The following is a 21310-nucleotide window of genomic DNA, read 5'->3' as shown; positions in this document are numbered from 1 at the left end:
AATCTATGTTAAATTCAATTGTTCATGTAATTTGCCTGGTTACCAGTAGGTGGCAGCAATTTATTGGCAAGTATACTTTAGTATATCTGAGCTGGAATGGATTATTCCAGCTCAGCTTCCCCTCTGTAGAGAGTGGGCTGGTCCCACATTCTGTAGCATGGGTGGAAAAGGAAGTTAGAGTTAGTGTATGATAGTGTCCAGGAGAACCCCTGCATAGGGAAGACAGCAAGGACCTACTCTGGGCTGAGACTTGGCCATATACCCATCTTGAGCACTTTCAGCTCTGCTGGATGAGAAAAGCAGAAAACTACAGACAACCTCCAGAGTTCCAGGAAGAAAGCATCCCCTGAGAATCCATCTGTGAGACAAGTCCAGAGTCCTAGGAGAAGCCAATTCCTCCTCAGCTAGTCTGTCCCCACAGAGCAGAAGTTGCTAGATAAGTGCAGAAGCTAACCCTGCCACCAATACAGAGCTACCAAGCAGACGTTTTTATCCTCAAAGCTCCATATTTAAAGCAGAAGTATTCATTCCTGCCAATTATTGCCAAAACCTGCTGAGACCAAGAGACCAAAGCTGTATACTGCTTGGATGCAAGTTATTTCAAGTAAAGAAACATTTGAACTTCATCTAAAGGTCTGGACATAATTTGTTCAGCAAAATTCCTTTATTACTCCTACTATCACAACACTCAAATTTATTGCAAGTGAGCCAGGAGCCAGGAGTCCAGCCGTACCCAGGTAGGAGACATCGTGACACAACTAACATCAAGCTATAGAGACATTATAGTCCATTACACCTCTCTGGCATTCCTAATCTGGGACGTGTGCTTGGAAGAGCCCTGGGATAGTACCCTGCACACGCTGCAATTGGCGTCACGACAAATACCGGATATATTATCCACCTGAACCGGTCACTGCATTAAAGTGGCGTCAGCGTTCCCGTTCCTGGTCACTGCATCGACATCTGTTTAGTTGTCACTTATATCACCCTGTCTCTTGCACACATCACTAACCTCTCGCAACATGTGCTCCCACCCAACTGTCATCATCGATAGTTGCACACCTAGAGGAGTCCACGGCGGACCTTTCCTCCAAGTCTGTGCTACCTTGTAACTGCTGACTGTCCTCACAAAGCTCATCCTCGCTGAAAAGCGAAGCAGGGTCAGCAGCTGCCTTGGCTAGCAGAAGAAGCAGCAAAAGCAAGAGGCAGGTTCGGGACAGGTCAGGGCACTGAGGCAGCTCCTGGGCCATACCAACTAAGCATGGTGTCAGAGGAACCCACCAATTCCTGGTTGTGTGTGTCTGTTGTCACTTGAATTGATGTTGAAGAGCGAGTCAGCCATTCCAGTACAGCTGGATTATTGGTCAAAACACGACCACTGGATGACAGTGGCCTCTTGCTGCATTTTCTGCTACCCCCACCCCTTCTTCCCTTGCTACTTGTGCCGGCAACAGCAACATTTTTCACACTGCTCGTTTCCTTGGAGGGCCCAGGCAACTGTCTGTTGGCTATAGTCTATAGTAACTGCATCAGTAATGTAACAGATTAACTATGAAAGTCGCAGCAGTTGAACAAGATAAGCACAACAATATATCAGGCCGCCCTTTAATGCTGGGCAAAATAATTATATGTATAAACTAATAGATTAACGGGGATTGTGGCAGAAGCTCAACAATATGCAGACAGCGATATATTAGACCACCTTGTAATACTGAGGCACAGTGATTTCATGTATGTAGTGTCCCACTCCGTAAAAGTAGAGGGGCCCTATATATATATATTGATTCGAGGCGAATCACGTTAAAAAACGGCTATTTCCTGGCTGCAGAGAGCCTTTATAGTGGTGTAGAACACTGTGCCTTGCAGTAACATGCATAGGGAGTCTGCTGTGGTAGTGAAACAATACTGTGAGTAAGTATCACATGCAGATGACTGGCGTCGCTCTTAGTAACACTGCACACTTCACTTATTTGGGAAGTTATGGGGCCAAAATTGACCAAATAACTCAAGTATGAACTCAGCCTTACTGGTCGATGTTAGCGTCAAGAAGAAGAGCACTCCTTTTACACCGTCGTCAGCTGATTCCACATAGATGTCTACAGAACCTGTTCTATTAAACGCTTATACAAGTAGAGCCCCCCGACAGAGTGGAGAGGGTGTCAGCAGTAAGTTTGTGTTGACGTTACTGATTATTTTGTCCTTCCTCTGATCCGTCAGAACAATAACCCCCCAAAAAACGGATCCTGTATGTTGAGCATATGCCTTCACTCGGTCAGCATTTGTTCAGTAATCCATCACCATTGCTAATGCCCAAAAAACAGGAGTGGATCCAAAACAAAGATGACACGTAAATTGTATATTTGCATGTCTTCTGTGTTTTGTACCCACTCCTGCTTTTGGCTACCAAATCATAAGCCAATTTTGATGGGACCATACAGGCCTTACAGCTGGTACACAGACAGGAACCGTTGTGCATCTCATTTTTCCTTCCTTCTGACAGATCAGAAGAAGAGTCAAATAAATGATGATGTCAAATAGGACGATGTTATACAAGCGGGTGTGGACCCACTGCGCCACTGACTGGGTATACTCTGGAGGTGCGTAACTAAGCCACTACCTGGTCTTCATTAGAGCCTATGATGGTAAGGATAGGCTTGGGCCGTTAGGGTAGTTGCCAGGGGCTACTCCAGAGCGGGTCAGAGTACTTGGTGCAAGCACCGAGGGGACTTGTGTGGCCAGGAGGTTCCGGACAGGCGGCAATCAATCGAAGTCAGTAAGCGAAGTCCAAGGTCAGAGGCAGACGGGCGGTAAACAAACAAAGTCCATAAATAAGATCCGAGGTCAGGGGCAGGCGGCAAACAAGCAAAGTTCAGGAGTTTAATAAGCAAGGTCCGGTACACAGCGAAGCAGACAAGAGAGACACCTTAGCACTTGGAGATAGACAAGCTAAAACCATGAGGTTGCTCAGGCATCTTCCTGTAGTAGGAAGCGCCTTTAAATACCTGCTACAATCCAGCCATAGGCTGGTGAGACAGAGGGCGTGTATGTGTTGCCTCATAGGTGAAGAGAGACACACACATGCAAGCTCAAACACCAGTACAAGTCTCCAGCAGGAAGGAAACTCTGGCATCGAACACAGATACCATAGTTAAGCTATCTGCTGCCCGCGCTTGTCAGCACGGTGCATGGCGGCAGGGAAAAAGGGAGCCCGGGGCCCTTGCCCGCGGTTAGGGGCAGCAGCGCCGGCACAGACCGCTGAGCTAATAGACGAAAGGCAAAATAGTGGCCCAGTCATGAAGTGGGGAGGGTGGGAACAGCATGAGAAGTCCACAAAGTGGCCCTATGACATAGTGGTGAGGTGGCAGCTGCATCAGAAGGAGGCCATAGAGTGGCACAATGACAGTGTGGAGGTGGCAGCAGTGGCATCAGGAGGCCACAGAGAGGCACAATGACAGAGTGTGGAGGTGGCTGCAGCAGCATCAGGAAGAGGGCACAGGGTGGCACAATAACAGTGTAAAGGTGGCGGCAGCATCAGGAGGCCACAGAGTGGCACAATGACAGAGTGTGGAGGTGGCAGCATCAGCATCAGGAGGAGGCCACAGTTTGGCACAATGACAGTGTGGAGGTAGCAGCATCATCATCAGGGGGCCACAGAATGGCACAATGATAGAGAGTGGAGGTGGCGGCAGCAGCATCAGGAGGAGGCCACAGGGTGGCACAATGACAGTGTAAAGGTGGCGGCAGCATCAGGAGGCCACAGAGTGGTACAATGACAGAGTGTGGAGGTGGCAGCAGCAGCATCAGGAGGAGGCCACAGTTTGGCACAATGACAGTGTGGAGGTAGCAGCAGCATCATCAGGGGGCCACAGAATGGCACAATGATAGAGAGTGGAGGTGGCGGCAGCAGCATCAGAAGGAGGCCACAGGGTGGCACAATGACAGTGTGGAGGTGGCAGCAGCAGCATCAGGGGGCCAAAGAATGGCACAATGACAGAGAGTGGAGGTGGTGGCAGCAGCATCAGGAGACCACAGAGTGGCAAGGTGACATAGTGTGGAAGTAGCAGCAGCATCAGGAGACCACAGAGTGACCCAGTGATAGACTGGGGAGGTGAGTGGCAATACCAGTACCAGCTAAAGATGGTGGGTGAAAGAAGAAGCACTTGGCATCAGATGTATGGCATCAGGCGGGTGGCAGCATCAGAATAGTAGCTGAGGCAGGTAGCCGGTCTCTTTTGTGTTGGTGTGGCAACATGGATGATCTAGTCTGATGCATCAGGCATTGGTAAGTGGAAATCCTAGCTGATCAATGCCTGATTCACCTTGACTAAGGTAAGTCTCTCCACATTTTGGGTGGACAGGCAAGTTCTTCTTGGGGTAACTCTGGCCCCCACCGCACTAAGCTCTGATGCCACAGTACTGGCCGTCAGGACAGCTTTTCCAGAGCAAACCATGGCCACAAATCCAATTTGGCTGCCCAGTAGTCCAGCGGATCTTCAATGTGGGGTGGCAGGGTACAAGTATGCCACCACCTGCTGGTTCAGGTCATGCTACGGTTCTAGCTCCTGCTGCTGTTGGTGAATAGTTTCTTCACTAGGCGGGTGAAGAAAGCTGATCATCAGCGACTCTAGACTCAAATTGCTGCTGATGGAGCTGGAACTGCTCCTACCACCCCACCCTGCCACAGCAGCCATGGCTGAGGAACGTGGAGGTGGAGAGGTGGAGATCCAGATGTCATCCCTCTGCCGAATGGTGACAATTCGGCTGTCACTACGCAAGCAAATGAGCATGCATCAGGCTATTTGTGCAAGTGACTCAGAGGGACTCCCTGCCTCCATCTCCACTGCATACTGCCACGGTCTGTTGGGTCCTCTGCCTCGTCTTTCTCATCGCTCTGTAGCTCCTCTGGCTACGACTGCTCCTCCTCTCCTGTCACCTGTGTAGAAAAACCACCCATTTCGCTACACATTGCTTGTGCCCCAATATCCTCCTCCTCTTTCTCCAGTTCAGCCCCCACAGGGCTCATGTGGCCGTGGGATATAGGTGCCATGTCTCCAGTCCCCTGACCAGCCAGATTTACCGGCATCTCTTCCAGGACATAAAGCAGTGGAATGACGTTGTTCATCCCGTAGTCCTGGCGACTGAAAAATAACGTGGCCTCCTCAAAGGGCCTGAGCAAACGGCAGGTGTCACGCATGAGCTGCCACTGGCTGACATTGAAGTTACACAGGGGAGCACTCCTGTCTGCTTGGATCATCAAGAAATCATTTATGGCCTTTCTCTGTTCGTATAGTCGGTCCAACATATGAAAGGTGGAATTCCAACGGGTGGAAAAGTCGCATATCAGCCTTTGTTGGGGGATGCTGTTCTGCCGCTGCAGCTCAAGGAGGGTTTGCTTGGCAGTGTACGAGTGACTGAAGTGCATGCAAAGTTTCCTGGCCATTTTTAGGATGTCTTGCAGATGGGTGGAAGACTTCAGGAACCGCTTGACAACCAGATTGAACACGTGTGCCATGCAGGGCGCATGGCTCAGCCCTCTTTTTTTAAATCAGATATTTCTTTATTAACATTTTCCAGTCTTATTTTATCACATTAACATGATATTTTGTAGACCTCAGATGTATACATTATCTGTCATATATAATATATAATATATACATTATATTACACATATCTACATAAGACATGGCATAAATCCACATATAAACTCTGGTATCAAAAGTATTTTCAATGTGAGTACAATTATCCATCCTAAACAAATAAACCCATACCTCCCCCCCCTCCCTAATCCCTTTAAGGCAGGACACACTCTTAAAACATCTTCCTTAGTCATCACTCTCGGGGTGTCGGCACCACATTACTCCTAAATAAGCCATCCACCATCATCTAATTCCAATCAGCGATGTTCCATATAACATCACAGTCCATCAATCTTCCCATACAGCCACATTCTAATTCCAGGTAACCCCCTCACTATCAGGCTTCTATAAATGCACCACACACCTGCTACCATCCGATATTCCATATATATCATCCATTCTCACTGCATTCACCTTGTCATAGAAAAAGTCCTTGTAAGTGCCAGCCAGGAGCTACAGCACCCAGAGTTATCAATCCAGCTGCCCCAGATTGCTTCGAATTTGGACAGACACTTCCTTTTTTGATATACTCCTCTTTCTAAGCGAATCACAGTATTTAATCTAGCAACATATTCTGATATATCAGGAGGTATGGGCTGGATCCACTTTGCTGCCAATGTTTTCCTAGCTTGATATAGCATTCTCCCTATTCCAGTAATTATAACAGACTGTAAATTATTATCTGGTACCAGGCCTAATACACACAGTTTGGGATCCAACTTAAAACTAGCACTATATACTTTGTTCACCAGATGTAGTATTGCTTTCCAATAAGATGACAGTGATGAACATGACCACATCATGTGTAAAAGGTCAGCTTCATCACTTCCACACTTCGGACAGGCTGGACTATCTCTGTAGCCTATTTTATGCAAGAACACTGGGGTCTTATATACCCTATGTATTAAATATAGATGGGATAACCGTGCTGCCTCACTAAGGGATAAAGTAGGGGTAAGTTCCACCACCTCAGTCCACTGCTCATCCGTGAGTACCCCTAGATCTTTTTCCCCACTGACGTCTACTTGTTAATGGATACCCCTTAAGAAAGTCCTCTAATAGGGCCTGATACACCATGGAGATTGCTACCTTCACTGAACCAGCTGCAACCACCATATTCAATGTCTGGCTTGACATAAATGTCACTGGGGCTATCTTAGATTGAGCTTCTAAAGCATGTCTAAGTTGTAAGTATCGATAGAACTGTGAAGAAGGCAGCCCATATTCAGAGCACAATTGTTGGTATTGTTTTAAAGTTCCTTTAAAATAAATATGGCTCAGATTCCACACCCCTTTTTTATTCCACTGGGAGAATCCATTCAGGTTTTCCAATTCCTGAAGTGCGGGTTATGCCATAAAGGCGAGATGTTCATCAACCCTGTTATCCCTAAAATACTCTTTGCCTTATTCCATACTTTCCTCATAAGAATCAAGGTCGGAATATTTCCCATTTCTCCTTTTATTTCTCCTTCAATGGCTACCAACGGGGGAGACCTATTTGCAGCCCACTTTATCAGCTGACCACTCTTCCCTCCCATGTCATCTATTACCCCCCACCCTTTAAAATGTTGGAGTTGAGCCGACAGAAAATAAAGCATAGGATTAGGCAAAGCCAGACCACCGGCTTCTTTATTCCTCTGCAGAATTTCATATCTTATTCTTCCTCTATTATTTTTCCAAATAAAAAACCGGAACAGCTGCTGTATTTTATGGAAGAAATGCACTGGGATCCATATGGGGGAATTATGCAAAATGTAAAGCAACTGAGGCATGAATATCATTTTAATCAAATTGCCCCTACCGATCATAGAGAGAGGCAATTTATGCCAAACAGCAACCTTGCTTCTAAACCTCCCTAACAAAGGTATTAAATTGCTAGGAATATAATCTGCAGGGTTCATTGACACAGTCACTCCAAGATATTTAAAAGATTGCACCACCTTGAGTTCAGAGAAAGTAGCATGAGTGGTATGCATTCGAGAAGATACCGGGAGAATTACTGACTTATCCCAGTTTATGCGAAGTCCAGACTGATCACCAAACTGCGATATTATAGAGATTATGGAGTCTATGGAGTCCACCAGATTACCTACATAAATTAGCATGTCATCTGCGTATAAAGATACGCGCTCCTCACTAGAGCCCCTCCCTAGCCCTCTCATCAGTGGAGTAGATCGTAAAAGGCACGCCAATGGCTCAATCGCTATTGCAAATAGCAAGGGAGACAACGGGCAGCCCTGTCTCGTCCCCCTCTCCAATGCAACTGAGGGTGATAATTGACCGTTCACTCTAATTCTGGCTCTGGGCTCACTGTACAGAAGCTTAACCCATTTTAGAAAACTTATTCCAAAGCCCATCCTAGTCATGACCGCCCACAAATACTCCCACTCAACGCTGTCAAAAGCTTTGGCAGCGTCAAGTGAGATCACAGCAGCTTCACTATCCTGACCTTCCCTCCCCTCCAACTGCAGGTTTATGAACAAGCGCCTAAGATTCAATGCCGTGGATTTTCCAGGCATGAACCCAGATTGATCATCATGAATAATAGACTGAATGACCCTAGACAACCGATTAGCCAAGACTTTGGCCAGAATTTTCACATCCACCGTTAGGAGTGAGATGGGCCTATATGAATCTACGAGCGAAGGGTCTTTTCCCGGCTTGGGTATCACTACAACTATGGCTTCTCTCATGGAACATGGCAATTTACCTTCGCCGTATGCATCTTTAAAAACCGTTAATAAATGTGGAAGTAATATCTCCCCATGCCTTTTATAAAATTCCCCAGGAAGACCATCTGCACCAGGTGCTTTTTCATTGGGCATAGAATTCAGGGCCATCTCCAGTTCTTCCAGAGTTATATCCTCCTCAAGAAGTGAGCTATTCTCCATAGATAAGGTAGGGATACTAATTCTTTCAAGATAACCAGCTCTATCAGAAGTAGTGGTGACCAGTCTGGACCTATATACCTCTCCAAAGTGGGCATAAAATTCTCCCAGGATATTTTCATCTCCTGTTATTAGTTGTCCATCTATTCTTCTAAGCGAGGCTATGCAGGAGGGACCATTCTGTGCTTTAGTTATTGTAGCCAGCAGATGCCCCACACTTTCCCCTTCAGCAAAGTACCTCTGGGCCATAAATAGACGTTTATCATCTGCTCTAGTCTGTATATGTTCCCTCAAAAGCTTCTGAGCTTCCTTTCATTGTGCTTCATTAGACAACGTGGGTTGTGTTATATACCTTGTTTCCAGTTGCGTAACTCTATCTGATAGCTCCCTGTCCAGAAGACGACTCTTAGTTTTCCTAACACTAATGCGCTTAATGTATAGACCTCTCACGAACGCCTTCAGGGTGTCCCAAACCACCGCCCCTGAAGTCGAGCCTATATTAATAGATAAAAAATCTGTGATAGCTTTAGATATATCAGTTCCTGTATCCACTATTGATAGCCAGAATGGGTTTAATCGCCAGATGGGTCTAGGAGCACATATGTGCCTCCCCACCTCCAGTGTAATCAACAGTGGAGAATGATCAGAAAGGCTACGTGGCAGATATAAAATCTCTTTTGTTAGGGCTACCAATGATGAGGATCCTATTGCCAAATCTATTCTGGACAGGGAGCTATGTGATGCTGAGTAACATGAATATTGACGCCGATCAGGATATTTGGTCCTCCATATATCACACAGGTCTATCTCCCCTATCAGTTTCGCCAGAGAGGTAGGGGCAGCAGTGTATGTTCCCGACCCATTATGGAATTTATCCAAAAAACCATTAAGATAAGTATTAAAGTCACCTACAATTAATATAGGAACTAACGGAAATTTAGAAGTAAAGGTAATAACCATCTTCATAATTTCAGCCGAATATGGAGGGGGAACATACACCGCCACTAAGATAATCCTAAACTGAAAAATACAGCAGTCTATGCATATAAATCTTCCATCATCATCAACATACGATTCCTGAGCATTAAACGGAATAGCTTTATGCACTAAAATGCTAACCCCTCTAGCATGTGTGGAGTATGTAGAGTGAAATTCACACCCCACCCATGCTTTATGTGCTAGGTGTGTCTTATCAGCAGTCAAGTGGGTCTAAGATAAGCATACAATAGCTGGCTGTATATTCTTTATAGCATGGAAAATAGCTGAACGCTTAGATGCCAAAGACATTCCTCTCACATTTCATGCGCAAATATTAACGGAAGACATCATGGTATCTCATAAGCAAATGCAGAGTGTGGTGCCGACAACGCCAAGCGAACCTGCCCCTAGTAGTAATACTGAAAATATATCCTACCTTAACCCTCCCCCCTCCCAACTGTCCCCAAACTACCCTAAACATTCTGTCAGTCATGAACCCAATAAACAGGGGTACACCATAGACATTGAAAGTGAACCTAACCGTCATGGGTTAACACTAAAGGCACAGATGAAAAAAATAAGTGCTTAGCTTATACCAGCGCTACACCCTGGATGCGCCAGTGTGTTGGCTCACCCAACCCCCCCCCAACCACATATTAACCCATACAGTGTGAAACCGAACCAGTGAAAAACCAGCATATAACACCTTCCTTTTTAGAAAAAAGCATTATATAACTCAATACTATTTCTAGCATTACTGTGTGTCAAATAAGAGACACTAGAAAAAACAAAAACAGTTCCATTGTAGATGTCACCATCTCATCAGGTATTATTGTCACGCCGATCATTTTCATGAGTGTCCAGCCACTGGCTTGCCTCTAACAGATCCTCAAACATATGTGTGGATCCATTCGCCACCACCCGAAGCTTTGCCGGATACAACATGGAATAAGGCCACTGCAATGATCTCAATCTCTTCTTTACTGCCAAAAATTTCGCTCTCCTCTTCTGTATTTCTGCAGAAAAGTCCAGGAACATTAGAACTCGGCTATCGCCAATTTGAATATCAGGGTTATCCCTGGCTGCTTTGAGTATGGCATCCCGGTCTCTATAATGTAAGACCTTAATCAGGAGAGGTCTTGGAGGCGCCCCCGGAGGTGGCGGGCGAAATGGCACCCGATGTGCACGTTCTATTGCAAAGAGTGGGGATAACTTTTCTTTCCCAATTATGTCCACCAGCCACTTTTCCATAAATGAGACAGGGTCTGAGCCCTCAGTGCGCTCCGGTATCCCAATAAACCGCACATTATTCCATCTTAGACGGTTTTCCATATCATCAGATTTGGATATGAGTAGGGATACGTTATGTATAACACGTTGCAAGTCCCTTTTAACAGGCGGTAGTTGATCCTCCATGTCGCTTACGCGACCCTCCAACTCTCCCACTCTTTCTTTAAACTGCCGCATATCTTGCCTTATCAGCAAAACTTCCTCCTTAAGGCCTCCCATATTGGTATTTAGGGACGTGAGGGCTGTGCTGCATTGTGCCACCATCTTATATACGTCCGCTATAGTGGGTTCAGAAATGGGCGCCGCTTCTGGCGGCAACTCAGGACCCACCTTCAGCTTTGTCACTGATGCATATGAGGCCTGTTCCACGAACTCCTCTCCTCCAGTCTCATCGGACATCTGAGCATCAGGCTCCGGATCAGCTACTGCGGCTGCTGGGGTACGGGCATACTTCCCCAGCTTCGCCGCCACATCAGAGAACTTAGCATTCTGCCCGGCGCCATTTTGTTTAGCCGGCGTGTCTGTGCTGCCGTCCTTACTCTCCTTCTCCCTCTGCTTTTGGCGGGTCATATCGAACCCGGAGTAAACCCCAGCGTTCAGGGAGGCTTCCAGTCACGATCGGTCTCCTCTGAGGTCAGGTAGGAAGCGGGTGAGCGATTATATACAGGATACTATCCAGGAGCTCAGCGCCATGCGTCATTCTACATCGGCGGTTAGGCCACGCCCCCCCGGCTCAGCCCTCTTTGATGCAGTGCCGGCACCAGGTTCTTCCTGTTGTCGGTCACCATGGTTCCGATTTTGAGTTGTCGCAGAGAAAACCAGGATTCTATTTCTTGATGAAGGACACGGAGCAGTTCCTCCCCTGTGTGACTGTGTTCTCCCAGGTAAACGAGGTGCAGAACAGCATTAAACCACTGTGCCCTGCACATGTGGTATGCTGGAGGGGCACTGTGAATTGTCCCTGCAGTGGATGCTGAGGACACAGTAGAGGATGAGGAGGCAGAGGCGGACATTGTCGCAACCGTTACCTGCGTCAGAAACATTTAGGCCTCTGTCATTCCCCTGTCAAGGGCCTTGCACTTCTCTGTCTGACATACCGTTAGATCAAATAATTAAATAAAAAAGAAATTAAAACACCCCAAAAAAGTCTGTAATTTTCTCACTTCATCACACAACGGCTAATAAGCCCTTTTCTTTTTTCCACTAATACACGCCAAAAAGGGCTTTAGAAAATATAACTGCACCACTGAACGGCAAATCGGCCCTTATTTTTTTCTACTTATACACGCCACAAAAGGCTTTAGAACATATAACTGCACCACTGAACAGCAAATATATATCTTTTTTGCCACTAATACATGCCAAAAAGGGCTGTCATTTTCTCACTTCGCCACACAACGGCTAATAAGCCCTTTTTTCCCCCACTAATACAAGCCAAAAAATACTTTAGAACATATAACTGCACAGCACAAGGGCAAATAAGACGTAGACATATTATGCTGTTACACAGTTAGTATTTACATTACTGTAGATGGGAATTTATATAGTCTATTCTTTGAACTATTTCCTATGGATATTTCAATGGTTAGTTATATGATGCCATCTAGTGGCCTTTTTGATAATACACTTGTTTTTTCCATGTTCCCTCCCTGAGATCTATGACACATTTCCTTTGTGCGATGCTCCACCCTTCTTCTGGAGTACAGCACTTCCTGGGTCATGGATGCAGTTAACAAGCCTCATGTAACAGGGACAAATGTATTCTGCATGGTACGCTAAAGAAAGTATCATCTTTTGACCGCATAATACTGAGATCCATTCATTCAGCTGTATCCTGTTGTCTGATGTACAGAATAAAGCAACTTTGTGGATGAACACGGTATTGGTGAGTTCAGCTATCTGATGAGGATTTTCCGCAGTGATTATATCTGCTTATATAGGCCATGTATAGAGTTCTTACAAGGGATAGATCGCTATCACAACAATCAGAGTCAAAATAGTCAAAAGATGCATAGAATTCCTACAGCCTTCTGTGTATATGTGTGTGCCTAATTTGCAATCAATTTGCTTCAAGGACCCTTTGGACCCGGGAGGTAAATATTTAAGTTCAAATAGCTTAAGGCTAATGGGTTCCCGTTTCTGGTCTAATTTAAAACATAACATTTATTTCATTTAATAAGACTAGTATAGAACGAGAAGAAAGAAAAAATTGGTTAAAAATTAAGGTGCTGCTGGGCTCTGCGGCTGGGGATATAAATTGCTTGGCCATGGCCAATATACAATGCCTCCCTATATATATCTATCAGTCTCAGGGGATTATTTTCCAGCAGATTATTTTTCAGATCTCAGCTTTCTGACTAATTGTCCTGCAAGCAGAGATTTTTAAACTGTATCCCTATATATTACAATCGGAGGAACGTCATTGTCTATTGTTATTTGCCTGTCCCTAGGTTCACTTTTGTTTGCCTCTAATATTTGCACCCTGCCGCTTGTGTACCGCGCTCTTAGTGTCTGCAGCACACTAAGACGCGGTCACTGAGTCACAGCCTCACTTTGCCTAAAACCTAGATTATAGCTCCCCCGACATGTTTCACCACAGATGGCGTCTTCAGGGGAAATGGAGCTACTATCAACGGTTGATAGTAGCACCCCAAACCATCATCTCATCCCTCCAAAATGATACCCTACCTAAGACAATCGCCCAAAAACTGAAAAAACTATGACTCTCAGACTTTGGAGACACTAAAACATGATTTTTTTGTTTCAAAAATGATATCATTGTGTAAAACTTACATAAATAAAAAAAAAGTATACATATTAGGTATTTCCACATCCGGAACGATCTGCTCTATAAAAATATCACATGTCCTAACCCCTCAGATGAACATCGTAAAAAAAAAAAAAAAAAACGGTGTAAAAAAAGCTTTTTTTTGTCACCTTACATCACAAAAAGTGTAATAGCAAGTGATCAAAAAGTCATTCACACCCTAAAATTGTACCAATCAAACCGTCATCTCATACCGAAAAAAATGAGCTCCTACAAAAGACCTAGTCACCTAAAGTCACCTAAAAAAAGCATTTAAAAAAAAAATGCTTTATTATGTAAAACTGAAACAAACAACCAAAAAAAGTAGTCATATTCAGTATTGTCGCGTCCGTAACAACCTGCTCTATAAAAATTCCACATAATCTAACCTGTCAGATGATCATTGTAAATAATAAAATATAAAAACGATGCAAAAACAGCTATTTTTTGTTCTCTTGCCTCACAAAAGTGTAATATAGAGCAACCAAAAATCATATGTACCTGTCACGGAACCATGAACCAGACGTACAACAAGGGATAAGTGAAAATAAGAAGGCTTTATTGAAAATAAAGCTGTAAAGCAAAAGTCCAAACGGATGGCGAAACCGAAGCAGAGTCTTTGCGAAGCCAGAGGTCAGGAACCAGAAGGGTAGTCAGACGAAGCCAGGATCAGGAACCAGCAGGGTAGTCAGACGAAGCCAGGATCAGGAACCAGCAGGGTAGTCGGACGAAACCAGGATCAGGAACCAGCAGGGTAGTCGGACGAAACCAGGATCAGGAACCAGAAGCAGCAGCAGTCTAGAAGCATGTGAACACAGGAGGACCAAGCAAGGAACTGAAGCCACAGACCTCCTATATATATGAGCTAGGCATCCAGCTCCTCCCAGTGGGAAGGAGGAGCCGCAGGGTGGGAGGCTACAAGAAACCCAGAAACCAAGATGGCCGCCAGCACATGTCAAACGAAGGAGAACAGCAAGAAGGTAAGACCATGACAGTACCTCCCCCTCAAGGGCCCCTCCTCCGCGGAGTAAAGAACGGTTTCTGAGGGAAGCGTGCGTGGAAGGCTCGGAGCAAGGCAGGAGCATGGACATCTGCGGAGGGAACCCAGGAACGCTCCTCTGGACCATAACCACGCCAATGGACCAAAAACTGCTCCCGACCGCGGACCAGGCGTGAGTCCAGGATATTGCTCACCTCATACTCCTCACGATTACCCACTTGGACCGGACGAGGCCGAGGAACCGAGGAAGTGAAACGATTACACACCAGTGGCTTCAACAGGGAGACATGAAACACGTTGGAGATCCGCATGCCAGGAGGAAGCGCAAGGGCATAGGCTACCGGGTTTACCCTGCGAAGCACTCGGAAGGGACCAACAAAGCGAGGCGCTAGCTTGGGAGTGGGCACTCGAAGGTTGAGGTTGCGGGTGGACAACCATACACGGTCTCCGACCTGGTAGGAAGGAGCAGGCGCTCGTCTGCGATCAGCCTGGAATCTCTGGCGCTGCGCAGAGACCTCAAGGGACTTCTGGATCAGTACCCAAGAAGCACGTAGGACGGAAAGGTGATCCTCCACAGCCGGAATATCCTGGGGAGAGAATACCTCCGGTAACACGGCAGGTTGGAACCCATAATTGGCCATGAAGGGAGACGTCCCAGAGGAAGAGTTCACCGCCGTGTTCCTGGCAAACTCAGCCCAAGGCAGGAGGTCAACCCAATTGTCTTGGTGATCGGAGACATAGCAACGAAGGAATTGCTCCAAGGCCTGATTGGATCGTTCTGCGGCCCCATTGGACTGAGGGTGGTAGGCCGAGGAGAAGGAGAGATGAATCCTCAACTGGGAGCAAAAGGCGCGCCAGAACCTGGACACAAACTGACTCCCCCGATCCGACACAATCTCCTTGGGCAAACCGTGCAACCGGAAGACCTCCCTGGCAAAAATCGTGGCCAACTCTTGTGCAGAGGGTAACTTCTTGAGAGGAACACAGTGTCACATTTTGGAAAACCGATCCACAATCATGAGAATGACCGTATGGCCTCGGGATGCAGGGAGGTCCACAATGAAATCCATCCCCAGGTGTGACCATGGGCGCTCCCCGGTGGCTATGGGTTGCAGAAGGCCCAATGGAAGGTGCCGAGGGGACTTACTCTGGGCACAAACGGAGCATGCCGCTACATATGCGGCGATGTCGGAACGTAGGGAAGGCCACCAGAACAGACGTGAAACAGCCCAGGACAGCTGATTCTTTCCAGGATGCCCCGCGGTCTTGGAGTTATGGTAGGTTCGCAACAACCGAGTGCGCAACTCCTCAGGCACAAAACATCTGCCGTTGGGTCTCCCAGAGGGAGCACCAGATTGAGCCGCCAAAATCTGCTCACCCAGGGGAGAGGTCAGGCTGGTGCGAATGGCGGCCAAGATCTGATTCGGAGGTATGACCGAAGTCGGAATCGACTCCTCCCTGGACAGCTCGGAGTACTGCCGCGATAAGGCATCCGCCCTGATGTTCTTGGAACCGGGTAGGTAGGAGACCACGTAATTAAAACGTGACAAGAACAGAGCCCATCTGGCCTGACGTGGTGGCCTCAGAAAGGTAGGACAGATTCTTGTGGTCCGTCAGGATGAGGACCGGAACCACCGAACCCTCGAGCAAGTGCCTCCATTCTTTAAGGGCCTGCACGATGGCCAATAACTCCCTGTCACCAATCTGATAGTTGCACTCCGCGGAAGACAGTTTCCGGGAGTAAAACCCACAAGGAAGCAGAGGACCCTCTGGTGTTCTACACTGAGACAGAAGGGCGCCTACTCCCGTCTCAGACGCGTCCACCTCGAGGACAAAGGGCAACCCAGGGTTGGGATGCGACAGAATCGGAGCCGAAACAAAGGCGGACTTTAGAGCCTCAAAAGCTCGGATGGCCTCGAGTGGCCAGACCTGGGAATTACTGCCCTTCCTGGTCAGATCCGTGAGAGGCTTGGCTAGCATGGAAAAGTCCCTGATGAACTTCCGATAATAATTGGCGAAGCCCAAAAAGCGCTGCAGGGAACGAAGACCACTGGGCTGGGGCCACTGTAAGTCAGCCGAAACCTTCTCAGGATCCATGGAGAACCCCTCAGCGGAAATGATGTAACCTAAGAAGGTTACCTGGGATCGGTGAAATTCGCATTTCTCAAGCTTACCGAACAGCTTGTTCTCTCGTAACCGTTGCAACACTCGTCTGACATCCAGAATGTGGGCCTCCATGGATTCAGAATATACCAAGATGTCATCCAAATAGACCACCACACACTGCTGCAACAGGTCACGGAAAACATCGTTGATGAATTCCTGAAAGACTGCGGGCGCATTGCACAACCCAAAGGGCATAACCAAGGATTCATAATGACCGGTCCTGGTGTTAAACGCGGTCTTCCACTCATCGCCTGCCTTGATCCTTACCAGGTTATATGCCGCCCTCAGGTCGAGTTTGGCAAAGACCGTGGCCCCTTTAAGGCGATCGAACAGCTCAGAAATCAAGGGTATCGGGTAAGCGTTCTTGATCGTGATGCGATTGAGACCCCTGTAATCGATGCAAGGCCTCAACTCACCGCCCTTCTTTTTCACAAAGAAAAATCCAGCCCCTGCCGGGGACGAGGATTTGCGAATGTGTCCGCGTGAAAGCGCCTCCCTCACGTACTCCTCCATGGCCTCATTCTCCGCTACCGACAGTGGATAGACTTTGCCACGAGGAGGAACGGCACCAGATTGTAACTCTATGGCACAATCGTATGGGCGGTGCGGAGGTAGGGCAACCGCGCGCACCTTATCGAATACATCCCGGTACTCCTCGTATTCAGGAGGCAACAGAGAGTCCGAGGAAGTACACAGCAACTTGACAGACCCATGGATGCAACTAGCCCCACACTGCGGTGACCACGAGAGGATCTCGGCCGATCTCCAATCGAAAGTCGGATTATGCTTCCGGAGCCAGGGGTACCCCAAGACCACCGAGTAGTGTGGAGACGAAATAACCTGGAGGCAAACCGACTCTCTGTGAACGGCACCAATGGCTATCCCCACTGGAAGGGTCTCATGAGTCACGTGTGGCGGCAGAAGGGGTCTGCCGTCTATCGCCTCAAGAGCCAGTGGGGAACCTCGAGCCTGGAGAGGAATGGAATTGGCGGCAGCGAACACATTATCAATGAACAAACCACCGGCACCAGAGTCCACCAACGCCTGGGTCGTCACCGAGCCCCCGACCCAGGAGAGGACAACAGTGATCAGTGGTTTGTCAACACGGGAAACCGGGGACGAGGAGACTCCACCCAAGATCTGCCCCCGACAGGATCTCAGGTGCGAGCGTTTCCCGGACGGTTCGGACATGCCAACCGAAAATGCCCACCGAGACCACAGTACATGCATCGGTCCTCGCGTCTCCGGAGTACCCTCTCCCCCTCAGACAGGCGAGCAAACCCCAGCTGCATGGGTTCACCCCCAGACAAGTCATCCCCAGGAGGCGTGGGAGGAGAGGGAGGCACGGGTGGGACAACAAACGTAGGCGCCAATCTGTTAGAAAACCTCCGCAGGCTCTCCTTAAAGGAAGGTCTCTCCCTGAGTCTGGTGTCAATCAAAATCAGGAAAGAAATAAGAGACTCGAGCTCCACTGGTAGGTCCTTAGCTGCAACCTCATCCTTCAAGGCATCCGAGAGACCATGAGAGAAAGCAGCGACCAGAGCCTCATTATTCCAGCCCACCTCTGCTGCCAGGGTACGAAACTCAATGGCGTATTCAGCTACGGATCGTGAACCCTGTCTGATGGACATAAGGAGCTTCGCAGCAGAGGCAGCACGAGCCGGCACATCGAATACCTTCCGAAGAGAAGCAACAAAACCGGAAAACTCGGCAACCACCGGATTGTTGTTCTCCCATAAAGGGCTGGCCCAGGCCAAGGCCTTGTCCGAGAGCAGCGAGATCAAGAAGCCCACCTTTGATCTCTCAGTGGGAAAGGCATGTGGCAGCAACTCGAAATAAATGCCCACCTGGTTAAGGAAACCTCGGCACTGAGTTGGCTCTCCCCCAAAGCGCTGTGGAAGAGGGGCAGAACCGGTCATACTCCGAAACACCGCAGGTGCAACAACAGGTGTCGGGGTAGACTCTGGCGCAACAACCGGAGCGGCAGTAGGAGCGGGCCCAGGAGCGACAACCGACCCATCGGCAACGGGAGCGAAATGAGCCGTGCGTTCAAGCAGGGTTTGCAACGCCACAGCGAACCGACCCAACAGGTGATCCTGCTGATCAAGTCTGGCAACCAGCGTGGGTAGCGAGGATGGCCCTGTACCGTCAGAATTCATGGCTTGGTCCTAATGTCACGGAACCATGAACCAGACGTACAACAAGGGATAAGTGAAAATAAGAAGGCTTTATTGAAAATAAAGCTGTAAAGCAAAAGTCCAAACGGATGGCGAAACCGAAGCAGAGTCTTTGCGAAGCCAGAGGTCAGGAACTAGAAGGGTAGTCAGACGAAGCCAGGATCAGGAACCAGCAGGGTAGTCAGACGAAGCCAGGATCAGGAACCAGCAGGGTAGTCGGACAAAACCAGGATCAGGAACCAGCAGGGTAGTCGGACGAAACCAGGATCAGGAACCAGAAGCAGCAGCAGTCTAGAAGCATGTGAACACAGGAGGACCAAGCAAGGAACTGAAGCCACAGACCTCCTATATATATGAGCTAGTCATCCAGCTCCTCCCAGTGGGAAGGAGGAGCCGCAGGGTGGGAGGCTACAAGAAACCCAGAAACCAAGATGGCCGCCAGCACATGTCAAACGAAGGAGAACAGCAAGAAGGTAAGACCATGACAGTACCCTAAAATAGTACCAACAAAACTGCCACCTTATCCCATAGTTTCTAAAATGGGGTCTTTATTTGGAGTTTCTACTCTAGGGGTGCATCAGGGGTCTTCAAATGTGACATGGCAGCTTAAAATTATCCCAGTGAAATCTGCTTTCCAAAAACCATACGGCGTTCTTTTCATTCTGCGCAATGCCGTGTGCCCGTACAGCAGTTTACGAGCACATAAGGGGTGTTTCTGTAAACTACAGAATCAGGGCAATAAATATTGAGTTTTGTTTGGCTGTTTACCCTTGCTTTGTTAGTTAATTTTTTTTAAATTAAAATGGAAAATCTGCCAAAAAAGGGAAAATCTGAAATCTCATCTCCATTTTCCATTAATTTTTGTGGAACACCTAAAGGGTTAACAAAGTTTATAAAATCAGTTTTGAATATCTTGAGGGGTGTAGTTTCTAAAATGGGGTCATTTTTGGGTGGTTTCTATTATGTAAGCCTAACAAAGTGACTTCAGACATGAACTGGTTTTTAAAAAGTTGGCTTTGGAAATTTTCTGAAAAATTTCAAGATTTGCTTCTAATCTTCTAAGCTTTCTAACGTCCCCAAAAATAAAATGGCATTCACAAAATTATACAAACATGAAGTAGACATATGGGGAATGTAAAGTATTAACTATTTTTGGATTTATTACTATCTATTATAAAAGTAGAGAAATAGAAATTTGGAAATTTTAAAAATTTTTGGTAAACTTGGTATATTTTTTTTAATGAATAATAATCAATTTTATCACTGTCATGAAGTACAATATGTGATAAAAAAACAATCTCAGAATGGCCTGGATAAGTAAAAGTATTTTAAAGTTGTTACTAGAGTTGAGCGAACACCTGGATGTTCGGGTTCGAGAAGTTCGGCCGAACTTCCCGGAAATGTTCGGGTTCGGGATCCGAACCCGATCCGAACTTCGTCCCGAACCCGAACCCCATTGAAGTCAATGGGGACCCGAACTTTTGGGCACTAAAAAGGCTGTAAAACAGCCCAGGAAAGAGCTAGAGGGCTGCAAAAGGCAGAAACATGTAGGTAAATCCCCTGCAAACAAATGTGGATAGGGAAATGAATTAAAATTAAAATAAAAAAAATAAAAATGAACCAATATCAATTGGACAGAGGTCCCATAGCAGAGAATCTGGCTTCACGTCAGCAGAGAATCAGTCTCTTCATGCCATAGCAAAGAATCTGGCTTCATGTCAGCAGAGAATCAGTCTCTTCATGCCATAGCAGAGAATCTGGCTTCATGTCAGCGCAGAATCAGTCTTCATGTCATAGCAGAGAATCAGGCTTCACGTCACCCACCACTGGAACAGGCCACTGTCACACATTTAGGCCCAGGCACCCAGGCAGAGGAGAGGTCCCGTAACAGAGAATCTGGCCTTATGTCAGTGCAGAATCTGTCTTCATGTCATAGCAGAGAATCAGGCTTCACGTCACCCACCACTGGAACAGGCCACTGTCACACATTTAGGCCCCGGCACCCAGACAGAGGAGAGCGGTCCCGTAACAGAGAATCTGGCCTTATGTCAGCGCAGAATCTGTATTCATGTCATAGCAGAGAATCAGGCTTCACGTCACCCACCACTGGAACAGGCCACTGTCACACATTTAGGCCCAGGCACCCAGGCAGAGGAGAGAGGTCCCGTAACAGAGAATCTGGCCTTATGTCAGCGCAGAATCTGTATTCATGTCATAGCAGAGAATCAGGCTTCACGTCACCCACCACTGGAACAGGCCACTGTCACACATTTAGGCCCCGGCACCCAGACAGAGGAGAGCGGTCCCGTAACAGAGAATATGGCCTTATGTCAGCGCAGAATCTGTCTTCATGTCATAGCAGAGAATCA

General features: G+C 47.3%; 1 long non-coding RNA gene across 1 annotated transcript; it reads left to right on the top strand.

Annotated features, from left to right (window-relative positions):
• Nucleotides 1–713: 713 nt before the first annotated feature.
• LOC120997084 lies at nucleotides 714–20607 on the top strand. Its single transcript, XR_005778067.1, has 3 exons — nucleotides 714–821; nucleotides 16198–16203; nucleotides 20596–20607. It is a non-coding gene; the product is annotated as an uncharacterized LOC120997084 (long non-coding RNA).
• The last annotated feature ends 703 nt before the right edge of the window (nucleotides 20608–21310 follow it).

This window comes from Bufo bufo, chromosome 4 (assembly GCF_905171765.1).
Source record: "Bufo bufo chromosome 4, aBufBuf1.1, whole genome shotgun sequence".
Taxonomy (NCBI): domain Eukaryota; kingdom Metazoa; phylum Chordata; class Amphibia; order Anura; family Bufonidae; genus Bufo; species Bufo bufo.
This window is presented reverse-complemented; position numbering and strand designations above follow the sequence as displayed.